Source organism: Anastrepha obliqua, chromosome 1 (genome assembly GCF_027943255.1).
Source record: "Anastrepha obliqua isolate idAnaObli1 chromosome 1, idAnaObli1_1.0, whole genome shotgun sequence".
NCBI lineage: Eukaryota > Metazoa > Arthropoda > Insecta > Diptera > Tephritidae > Anastrepha > Anastrepha obliqua.
The window spans coordinates 94,135,969-94,146,303 of record NC_072892.1 but is presented as its reverse complement, the minus strand read 5'-3'; positions in this window follow the sequence as shown (position 1 = coordinate 94,146,303).

Below are 10,335 nucleotides of genomic sequence, written 5' to 3'. Positions count from 1 at the left end.
GCTTAATGAGTAATTGCCACTCGTAGTTTTATACATACTTTCATGTAAACAAATTTTACATATTTATATATCTTTTATGCTTCATGACTAATCGCGGTTTCTTTTTTGACACAGGCTGTATGTATGCGTAACAAATTTCCTTCCACATTATATATGGTTAGGTAATTGGCCGGGCTTGCAATGTCCTCCAATGTGTGGTATGCATCTAGATTTTGTTCCAACATTTTTTTTTATGGCAGACTCACACTCGTAGATTTGTCATGGTCTTTTTCTATTAGCTGTTGTTTCGTACCCGAGTTTTCAAACCTCTGCATTTCCAAATGGGACCTGTGCACCACTACATTTGACTACACCGGCCGTGGATTTCGCATACGTTTCTGATAAACGCTTTGTATTTCCATTTTTACTGCAATCCTGATATGTTGAAAAACTCAGTTGTTAAGTAGAGTGCCAGTGCGGCCAAGTATTCATGCCCGATTAATATTATAGCACAATTAATTACTTTGACTGTGCTTGTATATACGAGTATAATAAACTTATTTACGGTCAATTAAATATCATCAAAATATATAAAATTTGTTCAAAAAAAAATTAGCGCGTTAACGGTTTTAGAATGATATCCGATCATTTATAATTCAACCCATTTTGTTGAAAATTCGTTCAGACTGAACTGAAAGCGAGGTTAAGTTAGGTTCAACCTGGCTGAAAGACATCACATCCATCTATTGGTCCTTACTGTTACCAGATGGAGCTAGACCTTTACGTTTCTCTGTAGTAGACATCAGAAAGCGATGGTGTTCAAATCTGGCTTGGGATGCATGCATTCAAAAATTGTTATCAATAGTGATGTGTATGTGTAACCGATGAAATAGTACGGTTGAGCTAAAAATATTTCCTAAAGCTTGAAAACCATCCCAATAAACTAACCCGAAATCTACGTCTAAATGAAGGTCACACACGATTGAGAAAAAAAGAAATCTTCAAGTCTGCACTATCTTATCTCGCACGAGGGTCCGTCAATGAAGGCAACGGAGCCCCGAGCATTGCAACAATTAATACGGCTTCATCGTCATGAGAGATAAATTCAATTTCAAGGGAGACTGAACACTGGGCATTCCCGGCTCTCTCCATCCAATTCGATTTCCAATTCCACATCTATCACACCCGTTCCACTATTCCCTGATTTTTGTTTGGATCCATTTTTTGGTTTCCTGTTTTATATTACTTTTTTTAAAGCCGAAAAATGGGGTTGGTCTAATAAATAACCCTTCTGCCCCGTTTTTGTCATAAAGGTCTGCCTTCTCGTTTCCTTGGTGTCTCTCATGTCCTGGTACCCAAATCAGGGAGACCTGATTAGGAGTGGCCAGTTTGTGGAGAGCATTGTTACACTCTATTAGGACTTTTGACTTGAATGTGAAGCTATTCAAAGCTTTGAGAACCGATTGGCTGTGCGAAAGTATTTTAATTTTTACTTTCTTGAACCCTCTTTTGGATATGTTTTTCACTATTTCCATTATTGCGAAGAGCTCCGCATGGAAAATCATGGTATCTGTACCTAGTGTTAGAGATTTGTGTGCTCTAAGCGCCACTATTCCTGCTTCTACCCCTTGGATGGTTTTGGAACCACCTGTGTACCATTTTTGCGAGTCATCATTTAGCCATATTGGGTTAGTGTTCCACTTTTCACTAGACGGGAAAATAAACATAATACTCCTAAGATTTCGGGTGACGGTATCGATAGTCACCAAAAAATGAATGTATCGTAAAATAGCACCCACTATCGATAGCTAAACACGTCATTTGTGCCAAAAGTGAAATAAAATTTGGTTTAAAATATTTAAAATATAGCAAACAAAGAACGTTCCATCCGATCCCATTTGAGTAAGTCGGAACTAGCATACATACGCCAATAAAACATTGTAGAAATATAGTCCTTCCTTTTACCTACTTCGTTAAACGTTAGGTTAGGTTTGGTTGAAGCGGCTGTCCTATGGGACACACTCAGGCTCACAGTCCATTGTGATGCCGCTTGGGGAGCTTATCCCTATCTCTCCTAAAACCAGTGTGTGACTTTAGAATATCTCTGACTTCTGCAGAACTGAGGTCTTCCAACTCATTACACAATTTTTTCCCCAGAATAGTAAACTTGCGTCTGAATAGAGCAGGACAGTGCTACAGTAGCTGAGAGACTGTCTCTTCCTAGACAACTTCTACCGAAGACATGTGCTTAGACCCCCATTCTTTGGGCGTGTCTACCTATTAGGCAGTGCCCCGTTATGACTGAGATTAGTGTGCTAAGACTGTGTTTATTTTGGCTTAGCAGAGATTCTGTGCGATTAGCATTTAGAGTCGGCCACAGTTGACGGGCGATTTTGCAGGTAGCTTCATTACGCCATCTTTCGTTTGCTTTCCTTACAATTTTTTCCAAGTATAAATTAAAATAAAGGTATCTTAATAATTTTATATACTGGTATGTAGGCCTATTTTTAGAGTTAAAAATAATTAAAAAATCAATTGTGCTTAAGATTAATCGAAATTCAGTTAGTCGAATACTGACTACAGGTGGGTACAAGTTGTTTGATCGAATGAAATGGGAAATTATTCATACTCAATGCTCTACTTCTCATTTATCCTCTCCACAAATGACCTAATGCTCTCTCTAAACTAAATAATTTGTATGAGAAACTTTATTATGGCAGATGTGCACGCGGAGGTTTATTTCCGCGACCAAAAAGTCAAACAACAATGTTTTTATAGACTTTTTAAATGAACCCTGGTTGGATCACTTAAAACATATAATTTCCCTATGTCCAATCTTCAGACGGGTCGCTATTTATAGACAAGTGATCGAATATTTCGCACAGGGATGAAGGTGCATACATTTGTTGTTAATGTATACCTAGGTACCAGCACGCTTAGCGGTTTTGCTTTTTTCGTAGAATAAACGTGCCAGTAAGCCGATATACTTTTTTTATAAAAAATGTTGCGGATATTGTAAGAAAATAAAGTGATTCAATTATGTGTACATAAATTCATATATACGAGTATGCACATACTAACTGTATACTTACATATGTACATATATACTTTAGCGCAAGGAAAACTATTACACTTATATTATATTATTATATTACATTTATGTGTTTAGCATCGTAAATTGGCATTCCACTCATCACGTCCCATATGAGTATTGTAATCAAGTAATATTCTCGTACCCCAGATAAGTGGGCATCAAACTACTGCTATAAAGTTACAGTCGACGTCAATCCAGCGCAACTGGCACAGCTAATTCATGTCAAACGACACTATAAGATCCGTTAAGTACAGTGGTCGGTTGGCCAGGTTAGTCTTTTGCATATGACAACTTTATGGCACAGATTCTGTATTTTTTCGCTTTTGTTTTATTTTTGTCGTTATTTGCTAGAAACTATTTCCCTTGGGATTATTTTTTGATTGGAAATACGGTTATTTTCTATACCTTGTGGGTGAAACAGGTGTATGCAAGTAAACTTTTCTGCAATTAAATACATACAGACATCATTACATATTCATATATTTTGTTTAGAGAACGTATGTGTACTTATGAACGTAAATTACCATAAATGATTTCGTTTAGAAATAGAAAAATAAAGGTTTATAGGTTTTTGTTCTGAGTTAGCAATTTTCTCGGCAAATGTTGCTTAGCTTCGTAGTGAGCAAATTTTCATTATTTTGGAGAGGATTGAAACAAGATTAATTCAAAATAACGGCGACTGCTATAGCAGAAATACTCTTCGTAATAATTTAAAAAAAAAGTACTTTGACTCTCTCAAAAATGAAGAAAAAATTCGGATTGTGCAATTCAATTCAATATGACTATGCCTGACAAACCTTACGGACTAAGTTATATACATATATATGTGCTTAAAGTAAAAATTAAATAGTACAACAATTAAGGCTGAGCGATTCAATGTCAAGTGATCAAGGTATAGTATTTTGCACTTTGTTGTAAATTTTTATGTATTATAGGCTTGAGTATAACAAGAAGCTAAACTGAAAAAAATTAATTATTTTGCAATTTATCCAATTTCGAAAATTTTGATGAAAAATGTTTTTTCAAAATAACGCAGCTTCTGTTTTTCTAACAATTACAATTTTTTTTTAATTTTTAATTAATTACTTTTTAAATTAAAAAATATTTTTGGATTTTTTTTTTTAATTCTTTCAGATAAAATTATATTATAGTCTTAAATTTTTAAAATAAAACGTACTAAACAAATTGTTTGGAATTTTTTTTTCGCTTTTCAAGATTGTTTTTTTCTTATTCTAATTTAAAATAAAACATGCTTAAAAAATTTTGTTTAGGAAATTTTTTGAAATTTGGTTTCTTAATTTTTTAAGACAAAATATATTTAAAAACATTTTTTGGGAGTTTTGTTTTTTTCGCTTTTCAAGATTTTTGGCAATTCAATTTTTGTTTTATTTTTTTTTCGCATTCGCGGAAATTGATTTTAGAAGATTTTATTTTGAAATTGCAGAATAGTGTTTTTAAAATTGTTGTCTTATTTTCGTTTTTATGTTAGATGTTGTGGATTTAGGTACGCCGTAAGGAAAATATGTGTTCACTCTAAAGGGTACTCATGAAAGAAATTTGTTGTTAACTCGAACGCGTAGTTCAACTAAGGCGGGGTTCAATCAACCCCGTTTGTAATATACAGCCAGTTTATATCTAATGAAATTTGTATATGAAAATACCATGTCAATAAAATTTAATTAGCATACATACATATGTTTATTTCATAATTTTCACAAATTTGAAAGGCAGTATTAAATGTATTGCAGCCTCCTTCTTTTCATTGATTCACTGATCGTAATAGTCCTGCAATATGCGCACATTCCCGTTTTAGATATGTACATTCCTTTTATGCCATTTTAATGCTGCTACAAATGCATACATGTATATAGAGATGTATTCTGGTTATGCGCGTTTATGCGAGATATTTCTGGTTATGCGATATGTATTGATTGACAATTCAGGCTATTAAATGGCGAGTCGCCAGTGTTGAAGCGTAATTTCTGTAATTTTGGCAAATAATGAGGGAAGTAATGGCAGCGATTTTGATTTTATGATATTTGTCACTTGCGATATTTTGATTTTGATTTGACCGTCGCTTGCTTTTATGTATAAAGGCATGTACGTATTTATGCCCACGTGTGCACTCGCGGGTACATATATTTTATAGTAGTTGAAATTGAATAAATCAAGCTGGGAAAGAGCATTAAAGAAAATTGTCTTTCATTTTTATTTGCGAGGCTTATGTGTGATATTATGGAGGGAATATGGCATCGTTCAAATATATTTATATTCATGCCTATATAATATTAGCTCATCTTCCCTTGGCAAGGCTGAATAACATAGGCTGTGTTGCAATGGCGGGTTGGTATAAGTATAACATAACTTTCAAGTCGGAAAAAGAAGGAGTAAAGTGGTCTGTTAGGATATTTTGTTTTTTATCTGCAGATTTTGCAATGAACTAGAGGAGAGGGAGAAGATGTTCTATGTTCTTGCCCTGCTTTAACTAGAACCCGAATGAAATGTTTAGGAGCTTTACAACATGAGAGGCTAGAATGTCGCTTGCGGTTAGAGCTTCAGAGCATACCTAGATTCTTTTAGCCAGCCAAGTCAACCTAACCTAACCTTGGAAGCTATAGGTCTTCCGTACTCGATTCTTAACACGTTTTTGTTTTGTATAGAATGCTTCGAGAAACAAGGCTTTTTGTTTCAGTTTCCAATAAAGGTATTGCGGCAAGATTTCGAACAAAGATTTTTTAGAACTATTGCCAATGATGCTTCAGTTCTGCCCTGAATGTCGTTTTGCACTTCCTTTCCATCGAGTTTGACGTTATTTCCATCACAGCTCAAAGTGCAATCAGGTTAAAGGAGGTTGGCCTCTGTAGGCAATGAGGACATGGTAGCTTTTTGGGCAGTTTCTCTGAACTTCGTACAGATCTCTGCATCCGCAGACCGGAGTTTGAGGGTCGTGCTAGGGCAATCTTTCCAAATAGGCAGGATTGGAAATCTGCACCGAATCTTCCACCTCCATCTTCACTGACGTCTTGGAATCGGGAGTCGAGGCAGGGATTTTCTCTAAATCAGCCAATTTATCTATCTCCTTTAAACTGCCAAATACTGATAGGGTTTTTCAGGCAGAAGTCTTTGCATTCCTGCAGGCATGCAAAATGCTTAGGGAACGTAGAAGCGAGGAGACATTAACATTTTCTCCGCTAGTCACGCCGCCGGCAAGACTCTGACGACGCTATTCTACAGTACCTAACTAATGAACTCCTGTAAGAAGGAGACCAAATATTTTGGGTAACAGGTAACATTTCTCTACTCTGGGTTCAAGCACATAGGAACATGGAAATTGCTAATGAGTTTTTTTTCATGTGGTATTTTGAAAACCATTTGACCCCAGTACAATATTCGGAGGACTCAGAAAGTCTTAGGGACTCCGCACCATTCAATTTCGAAACTCGTAGCTGTGTTTACCGGTCATAGGTTTACCATTTAACCCCCATTGCAGAAGCTGTGGGGACCTTTCAGAGAAGGAAACTGTTGCGCACTTTCTCTGTAAATGTGCAGCTTTGGTAGCTAATAGATGATTAAGATCTCTGATAATCCAGAACGAGTACCTATCAATTAATTATTTTTTTATTTGACAAAAATATATTATTATGAACGGTGAAACGGTAAAACAAAAACATGAATTAGCTTTAATGGCGACAGCAGATAGCGAGAAAGATGCTTTCTGGGTGTACCGTTAGATGAGTTAGGCGAAGACAACAGGTGACTACATCGCACAGACAGGGTTTAGAACAGCAGAACTCGCCAGAAGATATGAGCTGCCATATCTAGAAATCACCATAGTTATTAAGCACATGTACCATATATAAGCAAAGGTGCGTGTGCATGGGGTATTCAGTTGGAAATTGAACTTGTAAGCCAATAAACGAAAAGTAATAGAGTGATTATATTTAAAGTTAAGTGTTGGAAATGGAGTACAGCAATTATGTTGCCATAAATGTGGGACCTTTATTTGACAGTCCAGTGATTGAAAACACAAGAGTTTTCAGAGTGTTTTGTTCCATATAAAAATAAATGACGAAAATGAAGAAAATTACAGCAAAAAAAGAAAAATTGTCCAAATAAATCAATACGATTTTTGTCCACTCGCAACTTCGTAATAGTAAAATTCAACGAGTTATAAAAATGTATATCTAAATTTTATCTAAAGATTCTGAACAAAAATTTGAAGTTTTGTTGAAAATTTGTAGAATTTTTATTAATTTTGTACAAAGTTTGAAACGTTTCATTATATGTTTTTGGTGCCGTACAAACAAAATAAAAAAAAAAATAATTGAAATTTAAAAACAATAGTCAGAATTTGTGAATATGTGTGGATTCTCTTTTGATGCTGATAGAGATTCGTTTGCGTTTCTTCTTTATTTAAAAAAAAGGCGTGTTCATTGAAGTATTACTAATAACAGTAACTATTAAGTACAAAAAGTATTCATATATCAGTCTTGTTATTCTAATTTTTTGCACATATTTATTGCACCTATAAAACGTGTAGGATTTACCTTTACATAAATGAAATCACATTTGCAGAAATCCATCAAAGAAAATTTCGTTTGCAGACGGAGGCACAAAAACCATTTAGAAATTCACAAAAATACACGAAAAGAAATCTGATTTACAAACAAAAGCACAAAGCAAAATCACTTAGAAGTTAAAATCTCTGCTTTTCATCGTCGCTATTCTCAGCAAGTAAGTTTAAAAATAAATGTGCGAAAATTCGAAAACAAACTTTGTTTAAAAATTAGTTTAAAGGAATTTAAATAATTAATTCAAGCTTTTCTTCAGCGTTTTAAATCATCCTTCATAATATCCATATATCGGATGTTTTTTTAGCTGCATGAGAATTATCTTTTGAGTTGGGAAATAAGTTCATAACGTTCTTTTATTTTTATTTTATTTTACAACGATTTGTTTACTTTTTGGCAAAGGGTACGTATTCATTCGATAGAACTCTTTCTGCTCTACAAAACTGGTTATTGTATTTTTGAGTTATTTATTTATTTATTTTTATTAGTTTTATGGCTTAGAAATGGAATACCCAGGAGGCAAAAATTCAACATTTTCGACACCCACTCTTCTTTGCTTTTCATCGAGGGCAGCCCGGGACATTTGCGACGTGTATGGAGAAGGTGTCATAAGCAAGTCTGCAGCACGGAAATGGTTTGCAAAGTTCAAAAATGGCAACTTTGACGTCGATAACACGTCCCGCAGCGGAAGGCCTTCTGAATTCAATCAAGAACGTCTGAAATCACATTCGATGGAGAACAGTCGCCAAACCAATCGTGAATTGGCGAAAAAATGAGCTGCGATCATAAAACTATTCTCAATTACCTTCATTCAAGGGGATTTACAGAAAAATTGGGAGCCTGGGTGCCTCACGAGTTCAACGAAAAAAACCAAGAAAGTTGCCTTCAAATTGCTTCTCAGCATCTTGTCCGCCATCCAGCAACACGCGATCATAAACAGCGCTTTTTGTACCGAATCGTCACGGGAGATGAGAAATGGAGCCTATACATCAATATGAAGCAAAGAAAGGAGTGGGTGGATCCAGGTGGTATACCAAAGAAGATCATGATATGTGTTTGGTGAGACTGGAAGGTCATGGTGCACTGGGAAATGCTTGAAAAGAATGCCACGGTCAACAAGGAACACTACATTGCCCAGCTACCCCGCGTGAATGAGGCTATTCGACTGAAAATATCTAATCGACATGGTCAAACCATACCCCTTCACGACAACACCAGGCCCCATGTTGCACAAGTCGTCAAAGCCGCGTCAAACCGAGAGGTGAAAAGAGGTTGTAAGCAGTAACGGCGAATATATTATTGATTCACTTATTTATGTAAATAATTATTGTTTTTTGTTTAACTAAAAGTTTTGTGTAAAAACGCTACGGACTTATTCCCCAACACAATATATCGGTTTGACAGCTGAGAAAGCCAAATTGTGTTAACCTTAGCTGTATTTCCTGACTTATGGTCCTATATGAGTATACTCCTCAGTCTAGCATTCCCGAATGCTCTTCCACCTGGCTATGAACATAAAGTCTAACGAAAAAGAAACATTATTTCTTGGTACTATATTGGGGAAAAGCAAGGTTTGAATAAATTTCTTACGAGAACTTCTCACCGCTCGCTCATAGGTTTCATGCCAAAGCACTCGTCCTGCGGCTTCTGTATTCAATGCACCTTTGGTTATGAATACATTTATGTCTTCTAATTTCTTCTATCAATTTCTCCATTTGACCGCCTAAAACTAATTATACAAGCGTGTAGAGAAAATTATCAGTCCAGTAATTTTAGATTAAAAAATATGAATCTGACGAGAATAAAAAATTTTATTTCAAACCATTTTCATTCGTTTAGTGGCAGTTCATTTTTATTAGTTTGTTCAACTGAAAAATCAAACATCTTAAAATCACAATATTACATAGCCATTCACTGAATATTTCATTGTTTATCTGCAGAGATGATCTCATCGGTTTTCAAAGTCGTGATAAATAAAGTAGCTGTTTTCGGAAGGCGCCACGTTCAGTATTCTGTAAACCGTAGATAGATTACAACATTTGGTTATAAGAAGAAAAATTGTGAGAGTAACTTCGACTGTCAAGTCATAGGGAATTCGGCAGCAGAATTATCACGCTCATTTTACACGCACTCTTACGTTTATAAATATTTGTATCAGGCATCTAATGGGTAGGTGCAAGCAACAACTGAAGTATTGGGTTTCAGAAAGCTATGTGCACAATGGGTGCCCCATTCGCTAACAATGGAACAAAAACACATTCGAATGCGACATTTTCAGCAACATTTAGAGCATTTACGAAAGGATAAAGTGGATTTTTTGCGTCGATTTATCACTATGGATGAGACTTGGGTCTATCACCATAATTCTAAATCAATCAAAAGATACTAAAGAGTGGTGTGAACTTCGCTCTTTGGCTCCAAACGATATCGTGTCCAAATCGACCAAGAAGGTGTTAGTATCAGTTTTTTGGGATACGAAGAGAATTTCGTTTGTGGATTACTTCCAAACTGGTAAAATAATAAATTCTGAATACTATTGTAACCCTTCAAAACAGCTGAAGGAAATAATCGTGAAAAAAGACCCAGTTTGCAAACGAAAAAAAAATATTTTTCATCAGAGCAATGCACCGTGTCACAAGAGCATTTTGACAATGGCTAAAATCCATGAATTAAAGTTCAATTTGTTGGAGC